Here is a 7,500-nt window from a genome sequence, read left to right on the forward strand (position 1 = left end):
TTAAGTTTAATATTTTTATTTTTATTATTCCTGTTCATCTATGCTGTCTATTAACAAAAGCTTCCTAGTGAACAGAGGAAAAAAAAGCCCAATCAAGCAAAGTTTCCTCATTGCTTCACATGAGGAACAAAAACCTTACAAAATGTTCTCATCCTGGTTCTCTGCATATATTTTTTTAGTTCAATGGAAAACATTCAAAATATTGGCAGAAAAGGACGCACTTAGGGTAACTCCTATTGTGTCAAGTTTACCGTACACTCCAATAAGGAGGTACGGCCATTGCAATGACTGTCCATATGGTAATTGTAAGTTTATCTTGACAGGATGCAACTATATCTTTTATTTATTTTTATTTTTATTGTTTTATTGTTACCAAGCCCCATCCTCTAGTCACAGCCAGAGGATGTACTAATAGAAACACAACCCACTGGACACTAAAATTCCCAGATAAATCCTGTTGATGAGAGGCTACTAATTAGTTCCACCTTTCAGAATATGAGGGCGGAATCCCTTAGTGAACAGGAAGAAGGGGAGCAAGGGGGAAGGAAGGGGGGAATTTTATATATATATACATATATATATATATATATATATATATATATATATGGGTCTACTTTAGTTGACCGAAATGCCAGTTCGCCGACACACAAAAGACGAGACCAAACAACCGAAAACACACAATACCGACAACTCACAAAACCGAACACCATTACACCGACACACAAAACGTAAACTACACATTACACACAATTACATATCCACTAACCTTAACCCAAACCCTAACCCTAAGGTCCGACACTACGCACTTACCTACCACCCTAACCCTAACTCACTTAATCCATCCCTAAACCTTAAGTCCTTCACTATCGCACACTTACCCTACCTGCACCCTAACCTAACTCACTTAACCCACCCTTAAACATAAAATCTGTCACTATCGCACACTCACCCTACCTGTACCCTAACCTAACTCACTTAACCGCCCCTAAACTACACTCCGTCACTATCACACACTTACCTTACCCGAACCCTAAGTCCGACACTACCGCACACTCACCTTTCCCGCACCCTAACCCTAAATCCCTCACTATCGCACACTTACCTGTCCGCTCCCTAACCCTAAATCCCTCACTATCACACACTTACCGTACTCACACTCATGTCGATCTTTCGGCTGTCAGGATTTCACCTTGCCGATCACCTTCGGTTTTGGTCGTTTGGTCTCGGTCGGTCTTCTGCGTGTCGGCGAAGTGGCATCTTGGTCAACTCAAGTAGACCCATATATATATATATATATATATATATATATATATATATATATATATATATATATATAACTATATATAACTATATATATATATATATATATACATATACATACACATATACATATATATATATATATATATATATATATATATATATATATATATATATATATATATATATATATATATATATATATATATATATATATATATATATATATATATATATATATATATATATATATATATATATATATATATATATATATATATGTGTGTATACTGGCTTGGACAGTCCAAACAAACAATCTCAAAACTATGCAGGTATAAAAATGAACCAATATAAGCTAATATTGGATTGGTACTGAAACTCCTTCCCATCTCTATGTTCTCCTGAATATAAAACTCTAACCAATCAGAGAGGAGCACAGGTCCCCTCAACTCACATATCATACGTAAGTTCTCACTTGCTTAATACAACTTAGCTTAAAAGAATGATATCAGGTCAATTAACAGTTAAGCATCTATTCTTTAAAACTGGTTTCAATGCGATCATAATATTAAGACCTGGTGGTCGGTTGCAGATTGGTAATCCAACCTATTTCACAAATTTCTGTGAGGTTTTGTATGTCTTCACCTCTAAGATTAGTTGATATAGTTTCTAAAGCTTTAAATGTAAATGCATAGTTGGGATTATGTACAATGCCGTTTGCTAACACATTTGTCATGTCTTTATGTCTGATGTCTCTTAGATGGTGTAGTATCTTTTCCATAAACTTCTGATCTGTTTTGCCTATATAAAAACCTGGGCATTTCCCACAAGTTGCTAAGTAAACCAGATGTTTGGTATTACAGGTGGCTACTGCTTTTACTGTAAATTCTTTGGATGTTTTCAGATGTGTAAAGTTTTTTTTAGTGGGCCTATATTAGAAGACTGACTGTTTAGGTGATCGAACACCTAAACATCGATCTTCTAATATCGAATCTCACAATGTCGAACATCCCAGGGAAACACGTCCCTCAGCTACAACAAAAAAAACATTACTTTACATCTAAATTAAGTGGGGCGCTTTGCCCCACACCCTGAAATGGAGGGCTGTGTCCCCACCCTAACTAAATATACCAACTCTGAGATCACTCAACAGTAGGGAAATAGCAAACTCCAGCGACCAGCCAAGGGAAATATTTCCCTCGTTATATCGACCATTCGCGTTTTGCTTTTGATATTAGAAGATCAATGTTTAGGTGTTCGATCACCTAAACATTTGATCTTCTAATATAGACCCTTTTTTAGTGTCAATAAAAGGACAAGCTTTACACCTTCCACATCTGTGCATGCCATGGTGTAGGACACTTTTCTTTTTAGGGAGACCATCTTTATTACAAATTAACCTTTTGATGTTCTTCTTGTTCTTGAACACAAACCTAGGTTGTTTGCCTACTATATCCTTAATCTTATCATCCTCAGTTAGGACAGGCCAAAATCTGTTTACTATTTCACAAATCCCTTTGTTATCAGTACTGTAAGTAAGAAGACAGTTTAGTCACTGAGATTCATGATTAATGGCTTCATTGACCTCACCATATGTCTGCTTGTAAAAATATGGGAGTCCTTAGTGCCTCTTACTATTCCAGTCTTCATTCTTGCCCCAGGATCTATATCTCGATAACATCTGTCTTGCAAATGCTGATAAAGATGTTGACATTCTTGATCAAAATCATGTTCTTCTGTACACAGTCTTGAAATATGAGTGACCTGGTTCTCCATGATATTCTTGAAGATGTGTTTAGGATGCATATTACTTCAGTGGAGGTAATGATTCTTCCAAGTGTTTTGTCTGTGAATGGTAGTGCTTAAACCAACTTCTATGTCAAGTCGTAAGCAGACATCTAGTAATTCTATTTCCTTTTTGGAGTAATTCATAGTGAACTTTAGAAATTCCGTGGTGGAGTGTAGATATTCTAAAAGAAGCAAGATTGGCTGAAGGCTTGGTAAAAGCACTCCAACAGGCTGCACCAGTGATTGGAAGGAAACAATATTTAAAGTATTTTGACATACATGTGGGATGGACCTAACCCTTTCTTTCAGTTTATGGTCCATATATTTAGCTATATAGCTAGTTTTGGACCAAGAGGAGTCCACAATGGGTTGGAGAGGGGGGTCCATCCCACATGTATGTCGAGATTCATGGCACTTTTTGGAAAGGTGTAACAGTTTGGATATGGTGGACCATAACCTCATATTCCTGACCATTGATGTCAGGGATCTTTACAGTTGTATTCCTCAGGACCAAGGCCTCGATTGGTTTTCAAAGTTTTTGTATGAAGAATTTGGGTTACCTCAGGTTACTAATAACACCTATAGGCAACTGATGGCAATAGTATTGAGGAATAATTTCATCTACTTTGAGGGACATTATTTTAAACAGCTTTTAGGGGTAGCCATGGGTTCTCCCTGTGGCCCCCTATTTGCTAATCTTGTCATGGACTAGTGGGAGAAACATTATTTGTTTCCTTCGTCTTTTTTTGTTAATGTGGTTTTGTATTTAAGATACCTGGATGGCCTATTTATTGCATGGAATGGCCCTGAAAATGACATAGTTGAATTTATCAGTTATATTAATGGTAGTACTGCGTTTCTGAAATTTATACATAATGTGGATTCAGTACAGATATCATACTTGTATGTTTTGCTGAGGATTTTTTTTTTTAAATCAAATATTTTTAGGAAACCAACTTATTCAAATAGTATATTACATTTTAATAGTAATCATCCCTTTCACATTAAGTGTGGTATTATCAAGGGTCAACTGGTTAGAGCAGCCCGGATGGTCTCTTCTTATGTGGATTTCCTTGAGGAATGTGACCGTATGTGTAAAATGTTTATGGGCAGGGCTTATCCTACAGGGTTAATCAATAACATCAGAAAGGAGGTTGTGGATAAACGTTTAAAAGGAGTTTATAAAACAATTTTGACGAACCCACATGAGAATGTTATGAATTTAGAGGCATGTCTGACTAGAGCTGAGGCTGAGATCAATTTTGATGATCATGAGAGGCCCTCTGTGTCTGAGGTGGGAGGTCTGTCTGTCAGGTCGGGTTGTGATAAACAGGGGTGTGTCTCGTGCCCCTTTGTATCCACCTTTTCGAGTGATAGTTACACCATACAACATATAGTTAGTAAAAATTGGACCATCTTAAGAAGTGATCCTGGTATGGGGTCTTTCCTTGGGGAGTGCCCTGAGTTTGTGTTTAGGAGAGGCAGGAATATAAAAAACATGCTGGAACAGAATAAGGAGTCCAAGTCACTGGGTAAAATGTCATGCTGTGGTATGTGTAGTCAGTGTAGGTATATTCTGCCTACTACTAAGGTTAGGATAAGTAGTAGGGAGATTATTATTAAAGGAAAATTCAGCTGTCACACACATGGAGTAGTATATGCTGCATTGTGCTCCTCATGTCCAGGCTTTTATGTTGGGAAGACCCAACGGAAATTGAGCCAACGTATATATGAACATTTGTATGAGGTCCGTCGGTGTGATGAGAGGAATGCCTTATATAGGCATATTAAAAAATTTCCTGACCACAATTTTAAATTTGAGGTGTTGCAGCAGATTAAGCAGAGGGATCGAGGGGGCCCTTGGAAATTGTGGTTGGAAGATAAAGACGTTTGGTGGCAAGTTTTCCTTAATGCTCATGTTCCCCCTGGCTTAAATGATGCTATTTCCATCAGTAGTAAATTAAAGCTTAGGGTGTTGGATAGATAATATATAATTTTTATATATATATATATATATATATATATATATATATATATATATATATATATATATATATATATATATATATATATATATATATATATATATATATATATTTTATATCTCTTATATATGATGTGGATTTATGTAACTCATTTTATTGTTATACAGTATTTATATTAATGACTTTTTATGTATTCATATATGTATATACATATATATTTGTGATAATGTTATGTATTTTATTATATATATAATTTTTTAGTTTAGTATGAAAGCCTTTTCGTGATTTAATCAAAGTTATAGTATTTTTCAGACTTGTTCATACATTAGTGGTACTTTATTAATTAATGACTGTGGGGGTGTGGTCTTGTATATAAATGTCTAATGTGATTTAGCCTACATTGTATGATGAAGTATGGTCTGTGTACCTTACGATAGCGCTAACTGTGATTTTTACTGAGTGTCTTGCAGTAAAAGGCGTGTTCCTTATTTTCAGTCATGTGGTTTTGTGTCTTTTTCTCAGTTGGTTCGTACTATTTGGTTGTTCCTACATATGTTTTTACCCAGCACTTGTTATTTATGATCTGAAGAAGGCTTAAGAAGCTGAAAGTGCTTATCTCAGCTGAGAATTTCGTGTTTTTTTAACATTTTTATTGTTTTTCTTCAAATAAAGAGTGCTTTTATCGCTGTGACGCAGTGCAAGCTCATGGTGGTGTACCTTGAAGAATTTTCTACTTTGCTGTACCGCTTTGGGACACCTTTGGCAGTTGGGGTCAATAGATTTTGTTGTATATGTATAATATCAGTCTGTTGATAAATCTTTTTAAAATATTAACACATTTTTGTATTTAAATTACAATCCATCTAGAATTGCCTTATTTTCTACCTCAAACTTTTCTTCCCAAAGATCCAACATCTCTCTAAATACAAATCTTCTCACAACTAGTGCTTCCCCAACCAACTTCTGCTTTGCTGCGTGTTGATCGCCTTATCTCTGACTCATACCAATGTCTTGCTACTTACTCATCTGCTCCCCATACCTGCTCTTGCTTCACTCTGGGTTGATCAACTTATTTCTGGTTCATCCCAACCTTTTACTCTACCATCCTCATCTCCCTCACTTCTATTCTTCCTCTTTCCATGCTTATTTTCATGACATTATTTACACATCTGCGCCTCCATATATGTGTTATAGTATATCTCAATAGTTAATTTAACTTTACAGACAAATTATGCCGATATATGTACCTACTATCATTAATGTTTCACTGCTGCTATGCAATGTAAGTTTTGGTAATGGTCAACTGTATTGCAGTTTTCTGCGTTTTTTCTTCCTGGACATCTACTAAAAAATACTTTTTGTTCAGTTGGAGTATACCAATTAACAAAGAGAAAACATAAGTGAATAAATAAATTCCATTTTAAAATTGACCACAGAATTTCCCTTTTCCCACATTGCCAATATTTCCTTTTGTCACAGTCATTTATTAAGAGCCTACTTGTTTATTTATTTATTTATTTATAGCATTTGTTAACCGGGTTTGTGGCCCATTTTCAGTGGAGACCCGAAGAGAAAAGCTCCAATACATGAACAAATTACAGAAAAATTCAATTTTTAACATCCAAAATATGAACATTATACAAAATAAAGAAAAAAATGTATTTTAACATCTGATTCAGTTTTAAAAAAAACATTTAAATAAAAGGTAGATACAGAAATCCATGCATATATATATATTTTTTTTTATAAGAGGAGTTTTACTCTACAGAACTGATTAGATAACAAAAGTACAAATCCTAAAGATAATGGAGTACTTATATGACAGAGGAGGGAGGAAGAAAGGTAGTTTACGGTGGGGTGCTTAAGTCGGTGCCTGACAATGACAAAGTTTTGAGTTAAGCAAGTAAAATTTGAGTTTTTCTTTAAAGTGTGCTGGGTGGATGATGGAACATATACCTATAGGAAGTTTGTTCCAAACTTGTGTAATGGAGTATTTATATAGAACTTTGCCTATGGTTTACCTATGTCAATAAATAAATAAATAATAGTAATTTAGTAGTAAAATGAAAGTAAAAGTCAAGGTAGCTGTAATCACAGTGAATGCAGCATGCTGGATCCAGAGTTTATACAATTCCCAGGTGTACAGTGATTTAAGGATATAAGGCTAAAAACACTGCCAGAGTAGGAGTCAGAAACTGCACAAACATAAGTATTTGAAAACAACAGCAGCCAATAGTTGTGTGTGTGTGTAGTAGGGGGGGAGTGCACTTAACAGTGTAGTTTTAAACAAGCTGTAGTGCGGTTTTTATTTGCCTTTTTAATGGGTACTTTTTGTCACCAACAAACTGCATTTCCAGGCATGGGATGTCTATCCAGCTTTCCATCACACTGGAAACATAAATAACATCCTAATGAGATAAAAATGTATTCACAGGACCACCAAAAGGGCAGCCCCCAATATTTGATT

The 7,500-nt window shown here is 35.3% G+C and overlaps 1 protein-coding gene across 1 annotated transcript in view; it reads right to left on the bottom strand.

Moving 5' to 3' along the window:
• Positions 1–7,500, bottom strand: part of LOC122816299 (carbonic anhydrase-related protein 10-like) — a 1,153,091-nt gene that overhangs the window by 633 nt on the left and 1,144,958 nt on the right. The window lies entirely within an intron of this gene.

Source organism: Protopterus annectens, chromosome 12.part0 (assembly GCF_019279795.1).
Source record: "Protopterus annectens isolate FY-2018-M chromosome 12.part0, PAN1.0, whole genome shotgun sequence".
Lineage (NCBI taxonomy): Eukaryota > Metazoa > Chordata > Ceratodontiformes > Protopteridae > Protopterus > Protopterus annectens.